Genomic DNA, 20,318 nt, shown 5'->3' on the forward strand with positions numbered 1-20,318 from the left:
TCAGCCTCAGCTTTTCAAACCCCAGTGTATATATGAATCCCTTGGATAGTTTGTTAAAATGTAGATTTTGATTAAGTCTGTCGTGGGGCCCAAGGTTCTGCACTTCTAACAAGCTCCCAGGTACTGCTAATGCTGCTGATCCATGGACCCCACTCTGAGCAGCAGGGAATGAAAGTGTGTTCAGAGTAGATGCTTGTCAAGACAGGTCTGGGGCTGGGGGAGGTGAATGGGGTCCTGCAGGTCCCTCCCTCATCTCACCATTGTCCCATCCCCACTTAAGAATCATGTTATATACAGCAAAAACTAGCACATATTGTGAAGCAACTATACACTAATTAAAGTTTTTTTAAAAAAAGAAAAGTAGAATCATGTTTATAAACACACAACTCTCAGTTATGCTTATAATTAAAAGGAAATTTAAAAAGTGGTATCCATACTATTATTTCAATTTAAATTAACAAAGATGTGTGTGTATGTGTGTGTATGTATATACATGTATATGCTTAGCCAAACTCTGTGAGGACACATGCCAAATGTTAACAGTTGTTAATCTTCTAAGTGATAGATTTACAGATGGCATATATTTTCATCTTTATATATGTGGCCTTTTTCAATTTTCAGTAGTGAGCATAATTTTCTAGATATAGTTTATGATGATTAATGTTATTACAACTGTCAGGTATACTCCAGCTTAGTTCATCACAACGTCGCCTTGGATGAAACATTTGCCTTCTACCACTCACTTACCTCTCTTCACCCTTCCCCCAAACATCTGCTCTTTTTTTTTTTTCCCCCCTCAATAAATGTATTAGCTCTTTAATGCTTTAGTGAGGGCTTCATATTAGGGCTTTAGTTCAGTATCTACCAATACAATTAATAGAATAAGGGTAATTAAATAAGTACTTTTTTGTATTCAATTTTTGTAATTTTTTTGTGTGTTCAATTAAAAAAAAAAAACTAAAGAAATACCCTTTTTCTCGCCTTTCCTGTCCTAGGAAGGTGTGCTCAGCAGGTTTCTTGGAGGGAGCTTAGTTTTCCTTTCAACTTTAAAATTCAGTAAGTGAAATACCTGTCTCTTGCTATGGAACAGGGAAGGAATTAACAAAGATACAGGATAGAAAAGCCTGATATATTTAAAATCTCACCTTCTTAAAAAGGTGAGTGTTGGACAAAGAAAGAATTTCTGAAATACACATAAAGGTGCCCCCGCAGATCTGGTAAACACCAAACCATGCATGCATAGGATAAAACTTGCAAAAGCTTGCAAGGACAATCTCATGAGAAATGAAAAATTACCAGGTCACTGTAAGAAAAGCCCTAGAGTAAAGGTTCCTCTATACAAACCCTAAAAGAACTTAAAACTAAGCCTCAAAAGAATCATATTAATCCTCAAGTATCAACTGCCAGAAATCCAACACTTTTTAAACAAATACAAGAAATCCAGTATTCAGCTACATAAAATTCACAGTGAATTTCATCCAATCAAACATCATAGATAAACAAAGAAGCAGGAGAAAAATCCCATAACTAGGAGCCAATAGAAATAGACTCAGAAACGACAGATGATAGAACTAGCATACAGGTACTTTAAAATAGCTATTGTAAATATGGTTCATGTAGATAGACATAATGAGAAATGAAATAAAATATAGAAAAACAATATTGGAACATTAGAGATTTAAAAAAATACAGTATTTGAAATGAAAATTGTACTAGTATGGGACTAAGCACAGATTAGATCTTTCAGGAGAGAAGTTCAGTGAACTTGAAAACGGTGAGAATTTAACCAAAAGCATCGAGAGAAGAAAGGTTGAAAAAGTATGCCCATCTCCACCATGCTGCTGCTAAGTTGCTCAGTCATGTCCGACGCTTTGCAACCCCATGGACTGTGGCCCATCAGGCTTCTCTACCCATTGGATTCTCCAGGCAAGAATATTGGAGTGGGTTGCCATGCCCTCCTCCAGGGAATCTTCCTGACCCAGGGATCAAACCCAAATCTCCTGCATTGCAGGCAGATTCTTAACCATCTGAGCCACCATCTAATTCTATAACGGAGAATTATTATATATTGTATTGCCTGTTATTGCCTGTATTGTATGTAACAGGCAATACAAAGAAGCAAATGACATACATATTGGCAGCATAGAAATAAAAGGTCTTTATTTGTAGACAATATAATCACGTATAGAGAAAATACTATACAGGGGTATATGTAGTCCATGGGGACTGTACAGTCCATGGAATTCTTCAGGCCAGAATACTGGAGTGGGTAGCCTTTCCCTTCTTCTCCAGGGGATCTTCCCAACCCAGGGATCGAACCCAGGTCTCGCACATTGTGGGCGGATTCTTTACCAGCTGAGCCACCAGGGAAGCGTAAGAATACTGGAGTGGGTAGCTTATCTTCCTCTGCAGTGGATCTTCCCAACCTCGAAATTGAACCCGGGTCTCCTGCATTGCAGAAGGTTTCTTTACCAGCTGAGCTACCAGGTATAACCAAGATACACAAAATCAGTTGTAATTTTATATACCAGCAATGAAAAATTAGAAATTGAAAGTTAATATTTGTATCAAAATACAATGGACCTGAAAAAAGAAAAAAATTTACAAGAACAATATTGGAAGGTTTCTAGTACCTAATCTCAGGACTTCCTCTGCATTTTAAAGGTCCTTCTTTAAAGCTACAGTGATCAAGGCAGTGTTTGTCTAAGGTAAACATATACGTCAATGGAATAAAATAGAGAATCTGGAAATAGATGCACACTACTAATGGTCAACTGACTTCTTCTGACAGTGATGCCAAGTTAATTCAATGGGGACAAGATAGTCTTTTTAACATATGGTACTGGAACACCTGAATACTCAATGTAAAAAAATTAACCTCAACCCTTACTTCTTCTGTATATAAAAATAACTTGAAAAGAATCATGGATCTAAATATAAAAGACTAACACTATAAAACTTCAAGAAAAAATTGCAGGAGAAAATATTCGTGAACTTGGGATAGGCAAAGATTTTTGGGGGCCCAAAATGCATGAACCATAAAAGGAAAATTGATAAATGGGACTCCTTCAAAATTTAAAACTTCTGTTCTTCCAAAGACATCGTTAAGAAAATGAAAAGGCAATCTGTAAACAGAATATATTCACAATACATATGCCTGACAGATGACTTATGGCCAGAATATATAAAGAACTCTTAGAGCTCATTAGTAATATGACAGCCCAGTTAGAAATCTAGGCATAAGAAAATAACAAATGGCCAGTTTTGCATAGGAAAAGGTCTTCAACATCATTAGACATCAGAAAAATGTAAACCCAAACAATGAGATACCATTGGATATTCATCAGAATAGCTAATACTCAAAAGAAAAGTGTTAGAATGGACGTTTCATATTTTGCTGGTAGGAAATCTAAATGATAAACCATTTAAACAGTTTGGCAGTGTTTTATAAAGTTAAGCATATTAATACTGCATGATCCATCAATTTTCTACTAAATGTTTACCTAAGAGAAATGAAAACATGTTTAAACACATACTTGCACAGAAATGTCCATGGCAGGTTTATTCATAATAGCCTCAAGCTGGAAGCAACTTGAATTCCATCAGGTAGTGAATGGATGAACATGTTGTGGCATATCTATGCAGGGGTATACTACTCAGAACTTAAGGTAGTAATACATTTAGCAACATGAATGAATCTCAGAAACATTATGCTGAGTTCAATAAGCCAGACACAAAAGAATACAAGCTCTGTGATTCCATTTACTACCCACAACTATTATACCAAAAATACTAGGAAAAAAAATTTAATCTGTCGTGACAATAAACAGACACATTGTCGTTTGCAGCTGAAACTGGAGTGTGATTGACTTGGATGAGGCACAAGGGGATCTTTTGGTTTGGTCCCTGTGTTCTATATCCTGACTGTGGTGGTGATTATATGGCTATATATGTGTTTATAAAATTCACTGAAATGTACACTAAAAATGTACATATTTTATTGTATATAAACTATATCTCAATAATGTTGTTTCGAAAAAATTCCAAAAATTTGAACGTTATTTTACTAACAACAGGCTGTTGGTGGTGGTTTAGTTGCTAAGTCGTGTCTGGCTCTTGCGACCCCATGGACAGCAGCCTGCCAGACTCCTCTGTCCATGGGATTCTCCAGGCAAGAGTACTAGAGTGGTTGCCATTTCCTTCTCTAGGGGATCTTCCCAACTCAGGAATCGAACCCAGGTCTCCTGCATTGCAGACAGATTCTTTACCAACTGAGCTATGAGGGAAGCCCAACAAAAGGTTAACTTCTGTCTAATGTTAGAAGACCTCTGTGTAAGGCTGAGTTGACCCCAAAATTCCATTTAGATAAACCAGTATACACAATATAAATAATAATACATGAGTTAAATATCCTTAAACATGAAAAGAGAGTAGATAAATCAGTTTAGTTAACCTATGATTTGATTTATTGGAATGGGACCCTAGCATCCTTGGAATTCATTGACATACCTTTTTAATTTCTTTAATTGATAATATCTTTGGCACTAAGAAGAATCCAGCTGAATGAAGTAATTATGAACAATCCACTCTTAGTTTTCTTTTATTGTTCTTTTCTTTTTTTTTTTAACTGATAAGACTATGTGGAAGATATTCCAGTGTCCCTTAGAATCTGTTCTTACTTTTAGGAGTAGAACTCCTAGATTTTGCCTGAGCACATACATGGCTATCCTTCTAAAATCAACATTTCTCTGCTTCTCTTGCAGCAGGGTGTGGCTTTGGACTAAGGAGAGGTGACTGGTGATGTGTTTAAGGTCACCTCATTAAGGACAAGCCGCTTAACCTAGATTTTCTCTTTTCCTTTCCTGCTGGCTAAGGTGTAACATCAGGCATAGCAGACTATGTCGGTCCAGAGATGGAAGCCACGTGGAAGTTGATGGAGCCAGCCTGGGTCCCTGAATGATCTTGTGACACACACCTCTCCCTGTACCCCACACTGGGACAGGAAAAAGAAAAGTCTCTAATTTTGGCTGTTGTATTTTTGAGTCTTTCTGTTATGGCAGAAAGTTTATACCCTAAGACAAATTGGACAAATTGGAAAGCATTTAAGATTTTTAAGTTTTTCTCTGTGTGCTGTTTGGTCATAGCCAATATATTTTGGTGTGTATTCTCAAGTAAAATAATTTATAAAATAGTATATGATTTCATGCCAATAGTTCTTTTTGACCCAGTAGTTATTTAGGAGAGTGTTTCTCAAATTTATGAGTTACTTTTAAACTTTAGGTACTAATTATTAGTAAATGGAGACACAGCATTCAGCTTTTCTAATTTTTAAATGTGTTTATGGGCTAATTTATGATCAATTCTGGTAAAATTCCACAGATCTTTTTAAAGAAGTTGCCTTCTTGGTAAGATACCAAAATATTTATTTATTGTGTTACTTAACTTTTCTATAATTATTTTTTTATCTGATCTAATAAAGGTTTAGAGATATAAATCAGTGATTTCTTCCATTAATTTTTCTTTATATTTCTGTCTGTTCTGATATCTGTGTTCATGTGTTACTTAATTGTCAGCAGCTCAGTTGAGGATTGTACCTTTTATCAGAATAATGTGACTTTTTTCCTAATTTATATCTTATGCTTTGTGTTTTAGCTGACATTAATATGCTACTTCAGTTTATATGTCTCTGTATTTCTTACTATATCTATCCTTTTTTTATCTTTATTTATATTTATCCTTTATTTATCTTTCTGTCATTTCTTTAAGATATGTTTTCTATAACTGGAGCATAGCTGGATTTTTTTAACCTATTGGGAAGAAACTTTGTCTTTTAACAGATATTATAACTCGTTTATATTTATTATCAAAATTGATCTTTAATTGATTTTATTTCATTGATCTTGTTTTTGTTATAATGTCTTTGATTTTTCCATTATGTTTTAGACTTTTTACTGTTTGATTTAAATTTTGTTTTTGTTTAATTTGGTTTTGATTTTTTTTTTCTATTTTATTTTTTATTTATTTATTTTTTAAATTTTATTTTATTTTTAAAACTTTACATAATTGTATTAGTTTTGCCAAATATCAAAATGAATCCGCCACAGGTATACATATGTTCCCCACCCTGAACCCTCCTCCCTCCTCCCTCCCCATACCATCCCTCTGGGTCGTCCCAGTGCACTAGCCCCAAGCATCCAGTATCGTGCATCAAACCTGGACTGGCAACTCGTTTCATACATGATATTTTACATGTTTCAATGCCATTCTCCCCTTTTGCCTGCTTTGAAAAGACTTCTTTGAAACCTTAAATCTATATAGTACCTATATAGATTTTTCCAGGGGGAAAAAGAAATTGAAAAAAAATCAAACTTTAAGTTAATATATCAAATTTTGTATTTGATGAGACTGTGTTTGGGATTATTAAATATAATGGATTTCATGGTGATGGGTGGGGAATATTTTTTACCGATGATCTTGTTTTCTGTGCTGTCCCTGTCAGTTACTGTATCCACAGCACAGGGCATGGCATTTACATGCTCACTAATGTTTGCTCAGTGTCAGAGTCTGTCCTTTTGCTTGACACTCTGATAGGCTTTTTCCCTACCTTGGATGCTGCTAGCCCTCTGACCTTCTCAAGTGGACGTCATCTCCATTCTGTCTCTATAATAAGTGTGCTTGTATATGGGGCTTTCCCATGTTTTTCAGAATATACTTGAGGACTATTTAGGGAAGTGGCTCTTGAAGGACATGCAGCCTTGTCTGGAAATAGTGTGGAGGGAACAAGCCTGTAGCAGTTGCAAGAGATAATATCTTTAAGAAAATAATGATGTTGCTAAGTTACTTTGCGAGGGAAGACTTGTCTTTCTCATATTTTTTTTAACTGATAATTATGTAGCTGGACTACCAAGATGCAGGGAGTGAGGGGAAGCTGAGAACAGTCTCTCCAGGGCTGCGGATCAGGGTGAAGTTCTTGGCCAGCGACTCATGTCTGTGTGGTATGTGGAAAGCAAATGGGCTGAGGCGGCAGGAAGACTTATTCTAGCTTTGGTTCTGTTTTCCTTTGTGACCATGGCAAACCTCTCAGCTCTTCTGGGCCTCAGGCTCGACCTGTTAAATGAGAAAGATGACTCTTCAAGATGCTTTCTAACTTTGAAACTCCATGCTTGATCAGGGCACCAGGGATAACCAGGGAGTTTCCACTTGACAGCATTTTTATTTTTAATTTCATTTAAGTAGGGAAGTCAGCTTCATTTCGTCTTGTACAGTCAAGAGGAATAAATCACTTCTCTTACTACCTTGAGTAAGGAGAACTAGAAGGATCATGTGTGACTCGTGTACTTATGACCTGACCTAATATTAGCAAGTGACACACGTTGGGTGGACTGTCCCACTTAAAACACCTGGAAGTAATCTGCTGATAGAATGACTCAGAGGAATGTGAAATTACCATCTTTCCCTGAGAAAACTAAGATATTTATTTAGACTCCCACAAGGTTCTTGCCTTTGTCCCTGGTGTGTGTGTGTGTGTCTTGAGACTGAGGGTCCTGGGAGATAGATCCGCCTTGTGACCTTCAGCTGTTACAGACCATGGTTTTTGGCCTTTCCAAATCAACAGAAGTTGATAAGAGGCTAGATGAGAAATTCAGGCAAGGCTTTATTGGGGCCCCTGCTACAGCTGAGGGCAGAGAAAATAACATATGCCCTTGCTTGCTTCCTGAGGTGGGTTGAACTAGTTCCTTATATGGGGTGAGGGTAGGGGCAGCAGGTCCAGGAGTTGGGCCAGAGGGGTGGCTTGGGTGTTTTGCCCACCCCTTTGGTGGTGTTGCGTGCAGGGAGCATGTGTGCAGTACCCTGCTTTTGGTCCCAACACTCTGCTCTTGCTCCTCCCTCCTCAGAAGTGGCAGTTGGGTTCTTTTTGGTCTTTGTGTATCTTCTTGTCCATAATTTCCCCTAGCTATACATGCACACAGTTATTTTTAGTCCCTTATAGTTTTTTTCTATTTTGTGGATTGAGGGGACTTTTGTCCAGGTGTGAGCCCTGTAGCAAAGGGTCCCAGGTCCCAGCTTGTCTCACAAGCAGGCATCAGACCTGAAGGTCACAGTGAAGATCCTTCATTGATGAGCTCCTGAGTGGTCCAAAAGCTGTTTACACTGAAATCTTGTTTCACAAGGTCAGCAATGGGGGCTGCCCAAGCTGGCTTTTTGTCAAAAACTGAGCTGGGCATGATCACAAGTAGGGTGGGCAGAGAGAGTTTTCAGATAATGAACATGTCACAATTGTGAAAGAGCACGGACACAGCACTGACTGAATGAAATCTGTGCAACTGTCAAAGGGTGACTGTTTCTGAAGAAGGGCTTTGTTTTGGCTCAGTTCTGGAGGATGATTCCCACAAAGGCGCCATCCAGAATAGTGTGGAGAAAAGATCATTGCTTCTCTTTGCTGTAGTCATCACTCTGAGGACTAAAAAGTTATTGAAAAGTTTTATTTCCCGCTCTATGAAGAGCTTCTGGGGGAGAAAAAAAAGAGAATCATTTCATTTCAGAAATGCCTTTTTTTTTTTTTTTTTCAGTAAATAGATGCTGTGAATAAGTCAAATAAAATGCATAATAAATTTGAAACTTGGATAAAAAATGTAGCTGGTAGGCTTTTATTAAGTGCCACTGTGTGGTAGGCCTCTGGGGTGCAGAGACCAACATTCAGTAGCCTCTGTTCACAGGAAGTGAACTTGAATGAGGTTGATGGATAGATGGCTAATACTGTGTTTCCACTGGGTTTTTATAGAGCAGTTACTCTGGAGATGCTGCATTAGATGTCGAGACTACAGGTGAAGTAGATAGAGTCTCTGTTCTCGAGACATTTAGAATTCACAGTGAGATGCATCACCAGGTATGCAGAGCACCAGTTGTGCAGAGACATGTAGGAAGACATCAGTAGTTAGAATGCACAGGAGAGAATGATGCAGGAAATTTGAACTTGCTCTAAGAAAAGAACTAAGCAGTCTCAAGGCACCTGTTCCTTCAGTGGTTGTTGTAAGCTGTGCTCATTAACTTTCTGGCCCCAGAGGTACACATTCCTGATGTTAAAAATAGTAATAGCCCAGAATTGTACAGTGCTTTGCTTTGTGTTGGACACAGTTTAGTGCTTTACGTATAACAACTTGTTGTTCAGTTGCCAAGTCATGTCCAGCTGTTTGAGACCCCCATGGACTGCAGCACACCAAGCTTCCCTGTCCTTCACTGTCTCTCAGAGTTTGCTCAAACTCATGTCCATTGAGTCGGTGATGCCATCCAACCATCTCATTGTCTGTTGCCCCCTTCTGCCTTCAATCTTTCCCAACAACAGCCTCTTTTCCAGTTAGTGGGCGCTTCGAATCAAGTGGCCAAAGTATTGGAGCTTCAGCTTCAGCATCAGTCCTTCTAATGAATATTCAGGGTTGATTTCCTTTAGGATTGATTGGCTAGATCTCCTTGCAGTCCGTGGGACTCTAAAGAATCTTCTCCAGCACCATAATTTGAAAGCATCTATTCTTTGGCACTCAGCCTTCTTTATGATCCAACTCTCCATGCATGACTACTGGAAAAACTATAGATTTGACTAGACGGACCTTGGTTGGCAAAGTGATGTCTCTGTGTTTTAATACACCGTCTAGGTTTGTCATAGTTTTTCTTCCAAGGAGCAAGCATCTTTTAATTTCATGGGTGTATTCACTATCTGCAGTGATTTTGGAGCCTAAGAAAATAAAATCTGTCACTGTTTCCACTGTTTCCTATTTGCCATAAAGTGATGGGACAGATGCCATAATCTTCATTTCTTGAGTGCTGAGGGTTTTTTTTATTATTTTTTTTAATTTTATTTTATTTTTAAACTTTACATAATTGTATTAGTTTTGCCAAATTAAGCCAGCTTTTTCACTCTCCTCTTTCACCCTCTTTAAGAGGCTTTTTAGTTCCTCTTCGCTTTCTGCCATAAGGGTAGTGTCACCTGCATATCTGAGGTTATTGATATTTCAGCCAGCAATCGTGACTCCAGCTTGAGCTTCATCCAGCCTAGCATTTCGCATGTTACCCTGCATGTAAGTTAAATAAGCAGGGTGACAGTATACAGCCTTGACATTCTTTTTTCTCAGTTTTGAACCAGTCCTTTGTTCCATGTCTGTTTTACCTGTTGTTTCTTGACCTGCCTACTGGTTTCTCAGGAGGCAGGTAAAGTGGTTTGATAGTCCCATCTCTTTTAAGAATTTTCACAGTATGTATATACAAACTATACAAATTATACCTAGAATTTTTTATTTGAAATTATAGAAAGATCCCTTTTGATCAAATACTATCCCCCATTTATTTACAGAGAAAGGCTTACTTGAATTATAAATATATCTAAAAGAGATCACATTGCCTCCCACAAACACTGAATCCACAGCTCTTTGAGGTGGGGTTTTCTGTTCAGCTTAATGTCCTCCTGGTCAAATAAGAGGCTGCTTTCTCTGTCTTCTCATCTGTTGAAATGTCTGTCCCTTTTTACAGCACTAGAGGTCTTTAATTTATAAGCTGGATTTGTAAATTGCAGGGTCCCAGCTGGTTGGGCCTGTGGTCCTTCCATGCCTGAACCACAGGAGGCCTGCTATTTGCTCCTCTGAGAAAGTTAATAAGAGCTTTTGTGACCTGGTTTGAGTACAATTTACAGGCTCCCATTTAGGTGATCTGGAGGAAGAAGAATGGGATGAAAAAGTCAAAGTTATGATTGTGAACGAGAAGGAAAGTTAGAATTTTAAAACCAGCATCAAAATGGTACAGACAAAGAATTAGAAGTTAGGAAGAGCCTAGGAGGAGAGGTTTTTAATTAGAGCAACCCTCAAGATGTTGGAAATTGTATGATGGTTTTAAGTAGGCAACTCTTTGGCCTTAAAATGAATCCACAATTTGACTTTCTGTATGTGGTTTATGAGATATAAACACACATAGAATGTGAGGCAAAAAGGTAATTGTTTTATGTAAAGCTGTTTTGATGTAGGGCTTCTTGGATATTGAAAGCCTCCTTGGATCTTAATTAAATACATTGAATGGTTTTAAAAATTAATAAAACTGTAAGGAAGTTTTTTTTTTTTTTTTTTGCACAGACAGTTATTTTAAGTTTGGTGAACAGGACTGTAATTAGGAAGATTGTTGAAAGCAGTCTGTGATATAAAGCTTGAATGGTGTTAGTAAAGAACAGGAGCTTTAGAACCTCACTTGGACCCTATCTACAAATAAAATAAACTTTTTCATGTAATACTGAAATCAGCTATGCAATTGAAGAAAATACAGTAATACTTTGTATAATTTTATTATTCTATTTTGCTTTCTTTAAAATTAATTTTATTGATACAAGGAATACATAATTTTTTTTTAAAGCCTTAAACATCAGATTTAAGTTACCTTTGACCATCTCAGTCCCAGGGTCATCTCTTGCCATTTATTCTTCCGAATCTTGTTCTGAATACTTAAATACATGTATTTGTATGTCTAGAAGAGATACTTGTGTTTTGTGTAGGTGTTAAACAATAACCCACAAATGTATTACGTTTTGCTGGTTCACTTAAGTGTGACCTTCCATTATACCTTTTGTGTTTAACAGCAGTAATGTTGCTGATCACAGCTGACATTTACTGAGTAGTTACTATGTGCTAGGCAAGATGTTTAGCATCTTTCATGTGTTTTGTCTCCCAGTCTTCATAATAGGCTTCAGAGGTGAGTAAAAACTGATTTTATATGAGTAAAATTCCAATGTTATTCTATCTCACATTTACATTAAATTACTAATGTAATTTAATCATCACTCTTTAGTACAACTTCAAAAATAAAACAGAATGATTGCTTTTAATTGTTAAGAATATAACTTTTATTTCTGTGAGATTCGTTCTTCTGTACCATTGGTCTCTCCAGCCAGCCCCAGAGGTATGTGTCTCTGCTAAGCCAGAGGCTGGGGGTATGCTCACCTTTCAGGAATGAGCTGGTCGTACATGTGTCATGTTTGACTCATCCTAAAGGAAGAACAGGCACCCCAGACATTTCCTCAGTAGTTAATGATTTTCAGAGCCCATGCCTGTGATGATGTCCTTATTTGGGGGTCAACTATAGGGTACAAGTCCTAGGTGTGAGCAGGATTTTTTTTTTAATTAATTTATTTTTGCTTGAAGGATAGTTGCTTTGTTGGTTTATGCTGTAAATCAATGTGAATCAGTCATAGGGTATACACAGAGGTTAAATTTTGAAAGATGCTTTTCACTGTGCTCTTGGCCATGCTGGTAAAAGGCTACAGTCGCAGAAACTCTGATCATTTTTATGGCAGTTTGTAGACAGGGAGTGGTTGTTGGGTGGGTTGAGGAAAAAAAAAAAATCTGCTTATTATGTGTACTCTGACTTTAGAATTTGGATAAAGATATTTTCAAGATTTCTTGACAAAATAAAGATGTTTACTATCTGGGACAGCTGTCAGAAGGTTTAGATCTCAGCTCTGCTGCTCAGCTAGCTGGGAAACCTTGAAAAGGCCACTTAGTGATATTTCAGTGAAATGATAATAATATCCATTTGTGTTGTTCAGTTGCTAAGTCGTGTCGACTCTTTGTGACCCCATGGGCTGCAGCACGCCAGGCCTCTGTGTCCCTCACTATCTCCCGGAGTTTGCCCAAGTTCATGTCCATTGAATCAGTAATGCTATCCGGCCATCTCATCCTCTGCTGCCCTCTTCTTCTTAATATCCACTTAGTAAAGTTGTGAGGTGAAATTACATGAAGTGTCTTATACATTGTGAAGCGTTGTGTGAATGTGCAAATATCGGGTGATGCTTCTGTCATTTTGTCATCTGAACTGGTGTCGAGGTCGTCTGCAGTTTGCCTTTTTCACTGTTGCCTCTGTCCTGAGAATGTAACCTGCTTTCCTCTGTCCTTTATTCCATGGAAGAGAACACCATATCAGAGCTCTGTAATCTTCAGGGTAGGAGCTGGGGCCCTATTGCTGAATGTGAAAGTGTTAGTTATTTAGACATGTCTGACTCTTTGCAACCCCGTGGACTGTAGCCCACCAGGCTTCTCTGCCCATGGGATTCTCCAGGCAAGAATACTGGAGTGGGTAGCCATTCCCTTCCCCAGGGGATCTTCCTGACCCAGGGATCGAACCCAGATCTCCTGCACTGCAGGCAGATTCTTTACCGTCTGAGCCACCAGGGAAGGCCTAAACAAACATTGAAGTACAGCCAGCATTTCTTCAGGCCTAGTGTAAGAACTGAAAAGATCATCTGCAGTAACTCAAGGAGAAGAGACATGCCCAGTGTCCCAATAAATATCTTTTCATTGTAATTAATACATAGCGTTTGTAAAATTTTGGCCTTTTTGTCTTGAAAAGTAAATAGGTGTTAATTAATATCTGTCTATATAGGAAAGTATTTGTTAATAAATTCTGTTGCAGTAGAACATGGTTTGAAAAAACCATCAGAAATTACCTTGCTTGTGTCTTCTTTTTGGTTGCAACACTTAAGTTATCCTCAAATCTCATCATTCAAAGAGGGCATGAGGTTTTTTTATGTTTGTCATAAGGAGACATGGGGTTAAAATGATGAAGAGACCTTCCAAGTCAGCTCTCAATTCTGGATAAGGAGAGAGCGCCATTGATTTTCCATTTGGTCTAGGCTGTGATGAGAACTGATCCTTGCTTAGAAGCTGTGAAAATCTCAGTTGCTCTTTGGGAGACCTGCCGTTCACTGTGTGTGTGTGTCCCGTGTGGGTGTCCTGCGTGGGTGTCCTGCGTGTGTGTGTGGCCTGCCACTCACCCTGTGTGTGTGTGTGTCTGACTCTTTTGAGTGACCCTTTTGACTGCAGCCTGCCAGTCCATGGGATTTTTAGGTGAGAAGATTGGAGCAGGTTGACATTTACTTCTGCAGGGGATCTTCCCCACCCAGGAATGGAACCCACATCTCCTGCGTTAGCAGGCAGATTCTTTACCACTGAGCCATCAGGAAAGCCCACCAGTCACCATACAGGATCGCTACTGGTATAGTTTGCTGCTTGAGGAAGATATGTGTACTTTGGAGGAGGCACACTGCTGAAAAAAAATTCTCTCGTTTTACTGTTCCCTCTTCTGGATAGTTCCAAAAATCCAAGCCTTTTAATTTTCATTGGTGATTTGCTTTGTCATCTCTGTATTCACTTTCATTGGTTTCTTGACCTACTCTTTGTGGTAGACCGTCCCTAACCTGGTTATACCAATGGAAAAAGTGAAATCTTATTTCAGGGTAACCTGTAAAATTCCATTCCATACTTTAGACTTAGACCACTGAAGATAGCACTTTTCCCCTTCATTTTATCTTACTCCCCCTATGTATTCTTACTGTCTTGAGCACCATGGGGTTTTTTAGTTGTTTGTTGTTGTTTTATTTTTTAATGAATCTCTTTCAGACTCACCTATTTATAGAAGCTGAACATTTCCTCCTTTCTCAGAGGCAGTTGTGGCTAGAGTAGCTTTGCTTCTTGAGATCCTAACCAGGGGGGTCTCTGAAGGAGTCCAGAATCTGCAAGTCACATTTGCTTTTCCATAATTAGCAACTAGAAATATTTTAACGTGCCTTGACTATACCTAAGCAACTCTTTAAAAAAATAGTTGGCAATCAGTTGAATTCTCTAAGCTTCTGGCTTACAGTACAGAAGAAACTTCTACAGAGAGTAGATAAAGGATGGGGTAAGAATTTTCCGATTTGATTGCATATTATTTATTGTGGAAAGAATGTTTTCCCTACAGACTGACTAGGAACAAGATGTTTAAACATAAGCCAGGGTGGAGACCTGTTTGTTTGGTCAGCTTCAGAGGAGCCACGTTTCCCTACTTGTGAAGAGTCTGCCAAATCTTCCATCCTCCCCACCCCCGCCTGATTCTTCAAGTTTCTTTGGGACTTTTGCTTAGGGCTCTTGTTGGATAAGGCAGTGATGGAGTGCATATGTGGAAGTTAGAAAGGCTAAAGGCTTTTTTTCTGGAGGGACATGATTTTATCATGTCATCATAAATTTATGCTGTGCTGTTTGTGTGTGTGTGCATAAAATGGCTTTTTCCCAGGCCCCCTCTGCAGTTGGCTTGTGTATTCACATAGCTGGGTGGCTGTAGGACCTCATTTATCACACAGGCAGTGGAAGCGGGCACGGAGATATGAAAGGGTTACTGTTCACATTTCCTGTGTAATTCCCTCTGATCTTACTGAGCTGTAATTCCTCTCTTGATGTTAAACATTCCCAGGCTCCTATAACCTTCTCACCAGTTTGCGCTAGCCAAGTTTGTCCCAGGTGATCATGTATGTAGGGGGACCTCCTGCTTCTAAAGATTAGAAACCCCTTCTTGGTCCATGCGATAGGCTAGCTGTTCTCATTAATTTGCAGCCCAGAAGAAATGCCTTTGATTTAAAACAAGAACAGAGCACTAACGGATTAGTTTTAAAATTCACATTAGCAGCCAACAACCAAATCTGTTGTCATATTAGATTTAAAAATCTTTTGATTCCTGGACTGGTGAATTTCTAGGTAAACCAAAGCCCTTTGGATCTAGTGGAGATTACCTTTTTCCTTCTAAAAGCACATTTGAAAAGTGGGTTCTGATTGGAAAAGGGTAAATTTTGATGCCACCATCTTACTTTTAGCTTATGTGATCGGTAGAGTGTTTTTAGTTACATCATGTAAAGCCACTTAGCTGAAATGGCAACATTTCTGCTTCAATTGAATTCAGGACGTAGTAGCTGAGCGTAGGGTGGTATTCATTTTCTACTTTTTGTCTGGTTTTTAAAGTATATAGCAGCTCATTTTTGTTCCACAACTTTTAAAATGTATATTTTTGTGGTTGGCAAAAGGTTTTCTATTTTTCCCTTTCCCCCTAAAGTTTTGGGAGCAAATGACATGTTCCTGTGAAGCACTGTATGTGTCAGCAGCTACTGATGGATAGGGACACAGTACCTATTCCAGCCCTGGCCTCATCCGTGAGGAGCTTCCCTGTAACACAGCTCAGGGTAAGCCTGCTCCTGTTGCTTGGAGCACATTGCCGTGTTCCCACCATCCAACTTGGGAACCTAAGGATTCAGGGATGGACAGAAATGAAACAATGTCTCTTGGAAGGAGTTTCCAGGATAATTAAAGTTTGCTGGTGTTTAGGCCAAGTAGACTGTTTGCATGGCTTCAGGCAGTGAGATAAAGTACTTTTTATGCACCTTATCCATGGCTTCCCATGGAGGCAGGTAGAGGAACTTTTAGATTGATTTCGTTTGGATCTGCCTTAGAAAGCCAATGTGACTCGTTGTTGTCTCTCATTCTCCTTTCAGTTTCCCAGAGCCTGAGGTAGCCTGTCACATGGACGGCTTTCAGTAGAGATTTGTTTGAATACATGTGAAGTAGACATTACTTGTGTAGATTCTAAATTGGTCTGTATGTGTGTCATTAAGCACGTGTCTAATAGTTTAACTCTCATTTTTCCAATTCATCTCTAATGATAGATCCTGTTCAGAGTTCTTTGTTATTAGACAGTTAATTCCTCACAACAGTCTGTGTCCAAGTCCTTAAGTGCTTTCCACCTGGCTGGCTAACTGTGGCACTGCTCAGTCATAGAGAAAAATGACATTTAGTCACAAATTACTTAAATTATAGTCTGTTAATATTTCCTAATACCAGTAAGCCCATTTATTATTCTAATGATGGAAGAATGCTTATATTTTCTCCTAAATAGTTATTCCTTAGGACCATCCTAGAGCACTGAATAGTAATGTTAATCAGTGGACAAATACTTAGAGATGCTTAGAGAATGATGACGTACACAGCATCGTGCCTGGTATGATGTGTTCTGCAAAGATGTGTACGACCTTGGTCCTGCCACCTCGAGTCTAGGCTTCTCCACAAATAGGTGCTTTACACCAGTCAGCTTAAGGCCATCAGAATGGATATGGGCTGAGAGCCCTGAATGAGAATCAGGTGAGTCCTCTTTCAGTGCATTAGATGCAGGAGATGCAGGTTCAGTTCCTGGATCAGGAAGACACCCTGGAGAAAGGCATGGCAGCTCATTCCAGTATTCTTACCTGGAGAATCCCATGAACAGAGGAGCCTGATGGGCTACAGTCCGTGGGGTTGCACAGAGACTGAGCACACACGCATATATGCACACACTGGCACCAGGCACTCTCCCGTTTACAAAGATAGGAATGTCAACATGCACATACACATACACGTGTGCGTTATACATATATGTTATCCCCTTAGTAACGGCTACTACCTGGTCTGGACTTCGTAATTTATGTTAATACACCAGTATTTTTTATGTCCTCTTTTTAAATCACTGCTTGAGACTACTACAAATGGTGTTAATTTTATATTTGTAATTCTTGTTGTGTTTTAATCACGAGTAAGAGTCTAAATAAGCATTTGTTAAATGAACTAAAGGACAACCTGTGTGTGCATGTTTTGGCTTAATTATATACAAACAGTAGCTTATTTAGTAAGATGAAAATGGTTGGTTTTCATTGCAGCAACTTGGTTGAAGTTTGTCATGTTTGGAAAATTGTTTTATAGTATCTCTGAGAATATTGGCCTTTTTATCTCTAACAAATAATTTTACCTTATAATGAACTTTGCAAATTACTTCTGAGTAAGATCTGGGTTTAGGCTTCCTTTTCCAGTTTGGTAGTAGAGGCTAGACACAGGACATTGTGAGTCCTGCAACAGCCTAGGTAAATTACAAAATAACATTATTTTAGTGATCTGTTATTACATAATTAATTGCCTCAACACTGAGTGGTTTGTTCTGGATAGCTCATGGTTCTGTGGGTTGGGAGTTCAGACAAGTCTCAGTTGGGTAATTTTTCTATTCCACATTGCACTGACTAAGATAACTGGATGGTATTCATTTGGTAGATGGATTAGATGCTCTGGAGGATCTAGGATATCTTTATGCACATATATGGTGTGTGGACAAAGGTAGAAGATGTGTCTATATGACCTTTTTAGCAGAGTCTCAAGGGAGTCAGACTTGTCCTATTGTGGTTTAGGACTCCTAGAGAGAATTTTCCAAGAGATGGGAAGGATGGTGCTATAGAGGAAGGTCTAAAACTGGAAACTGGCCCCACATCACTTCTACCATATTGTGTTGGTCAAAGCAGTGCCAGAGCCCCCCAGTTTCAGTGAGATGGGACATAGAGTGGCCTCTCAGTGGAAGAGGTATCAGAGAATGTGTGGCCATCTTACTCTGCTACAGTTCACCCTCTGGCCACAGATGATTTACATTCCTCCTATATTCTAAATGTACTTACTCAGCCCCTTCTGAGAATCCGAAGTTGTCATCCGTCTATGGCTTTATTCTCAAGCTTCAGGTCCAGGACCTTGTCATTTAAGTCAGGTCCAAACGTGCAGAAAGCTCGCCTGGTGTAGTTGCCTCAAGAGACATATTCGGCATATATTAGAGAGGCAGGCATAGAATCACTGCAATAAGCATTTCAACTCAGAATCAGGAAGCAAGAGGTGCATAGCTTTCACTGGTTCATAGTAATTTTGAAATCCTAATGCTGTCATTTCTTTACTAACATTATTTTTACTCCCTGGAAATGATTATCCATGGCTCCTGACTTCACTCTAGCAACTCTGAGTCATCCATCATTTTATATAAAAAATGGTTCATGTTTACAACTGGATAGTCTTGCCAGCCTTGCTTCCTGCTGGTAGAAATTTGAGAGTTCAGAAGCATCTTTTCAGTTTTTTTCTCTTTCTGCTCCTGTCAGCCCTATCTGACATAATTCTTTTAAAAACTTTGTGAAATTCCTGTGTATCAAATTATAGCCCACTCTGTTAGACAGAAGCCACATTCACATTTGTTTTGAGATATATTTTTTTCTACTGCAGACTGAGTACAGGCATTATAAGATGATACCCATAAGATTCTGTGAAGCTTTTCTGTTTGAAAGAGTCCAAAAGGGACACCCTCAAGATTCCTACAGGTTTTTTATCTAGAAAAGATAGTCTTATGAGGCATACACTCTTAAGATTCTTAGAACTGAATTAGATATAACATGTAATCATGATGGTATTTTACAGTCACACTCTAGAAATTTTTGTCCCAAAACCATGCTTTACTGACAGCCCTAAACTTGACTTTTTACTTTGAAGCTATATCTTAGTTTTCTGTCTGGGCAGAATGGGGACGAGAAAATGTTTTGTTTTAGAAAAGAGCAAGTCCTGGCTCCTTAAATTCCTGAAAGTGAAATGGTTCTTTTGTTAGCTCTAAATTCTGCTTGAAAATGGAAGAGTTCTTTTGTTAACTTACCTTTCTCTTTGAATCCCGTATTATACTAGGCTAGAAGAGATTAATACTTTGACCTTCTGCCTGGCAATCTCCTTAGCCAAATCTACCACTTTATTGGGCACGTTTTCTCTTTTCTTTTTTATGCAAGGAATAGCATTGCACAATTTCCACCACCGTGTAAAAGGGCTTGTCATTTCTCCATCTGTTAACATTTTCACTAATGTCCTTCAGGCTTTCATTAACAGTGTTTTTAAGGACCTCCCTGTTTCTGCTCACCACTTGGTCCCAAAGCCAATGTCAGTATTTTAAGATTTTTGTTACAGAGCCCCCACTTCCATGTGCCAGAATCTGTTATGGTTATCTAATTCTGTTACAAATTACCTAAAAACTTACAGTCTTAGAAAAACAGTCATTTTGTTGTACTTCACAGTCTGTAAGTCAATGCAAAGGGCAGGCTCAGCTGGTGGTTATTCTTCTCCATGTAGCATCAGCTGAGGTTAGTTGGTGGCATTCAGCTGAAGGATGAGCTGGTTGCAAGTCTCTAAGACAGCTTCATATTTACATTTCTGGTACTTTGATAAGAATCATTCAAAAGCTAATTTTGGCTGAGGCTGTCAGTCAGAGTGCTTACACCTACCTTCTCCAGGATGACAGTCTTACTATAGTTAAATGAAGGTAACAGTAGCACAAAAGACAGGAAGAAAGGAATAGGTATCTTCTGTTGTAAAATTCTTATTTCTGAAGTGATAAAATTGTCTGAGTCACCAGGGAAGTCCAAAATATTATTAAAACTTAGGTTGTGGTAAGTTAAAGCTCTGTAGTTTAAACACCAGAGCAATAAAACTGCAAAAGAAACAGGTACATCTAATAAGCCAACAGGGAAGATAAAGTAAAATACTAAAAAATATTCAATCACAGATAAGGCAAGAAAAAATGCGAAAAGGAAACAAAGAATAGATTAGAAAATAGCTAGATGATTATTTCAGATTCAGCCATATAAATAGTTACATTACGTATAAATGATTTAAATGCTC

At 38.6% G+C, this 20,318-nt stretch overlaps 1 protein-coding gene and 1 long non-coding RNA gene across 27 annotated transcripts in view; one reads left to right on the plus strand and one right to left on the minus strand.

Moving 5' to 3' along the window:
• Positions 1 to 20,318, plus strand: part of ZNF438 (zinc finger protein 438) — a 191,102-nt gene that overhangs the window by 69,464 nt on the left and 101,320 nt on the right. For 4 of the 26 annotated variants that reach the window (XM_055543992.1, XM_055543999.1, XM_055543993.1 and 1 more), the window contains one exon: positions 15,889 to 16,015. The exons of the other annotated variants lie outside the window; for them this stretch is intronic. The gene's annotated coding sequence lies outside the window, so the exon portion shown is untranslated. The remainder of the gene's footprint in view (positions 1 to 15,888; positions 16,016 to 20,318) is intronic. 26 annotated transcript variants of the gene reach the window in all.
• LOC129625520 (uncharacterized) lies at positions 10,530 to 19,452 on the minus strand. The gene is made up of 3 exons (XR_008701509.1): positions 19,306 to 19,452; positions 18,299 to 18,420; positions 10,530 to 10,698 (listed from the first exon to the last, which is right to left on the minus strand). It is a non-coding gene; the product is annotated as an uncharacterized LOC129625520 (long non-coding RNA).

Source organism: Bubalus kerabau, chromosome 13 (assembly GCF_029407905.1).
Source record: "Bubalus kerabau isolate K-KA32 ecotype Philippines breed swamp buffalo chromosome 13, PCC_UOA_SB_1v2, whole genome shotgun sequence".
NCBI classification, from domain to species: Eukaryota; Metazoa; Chordata; class Mammalia; order Artiodactyla; family Bovidae; genus Bubalus; species Bubalus kerabau.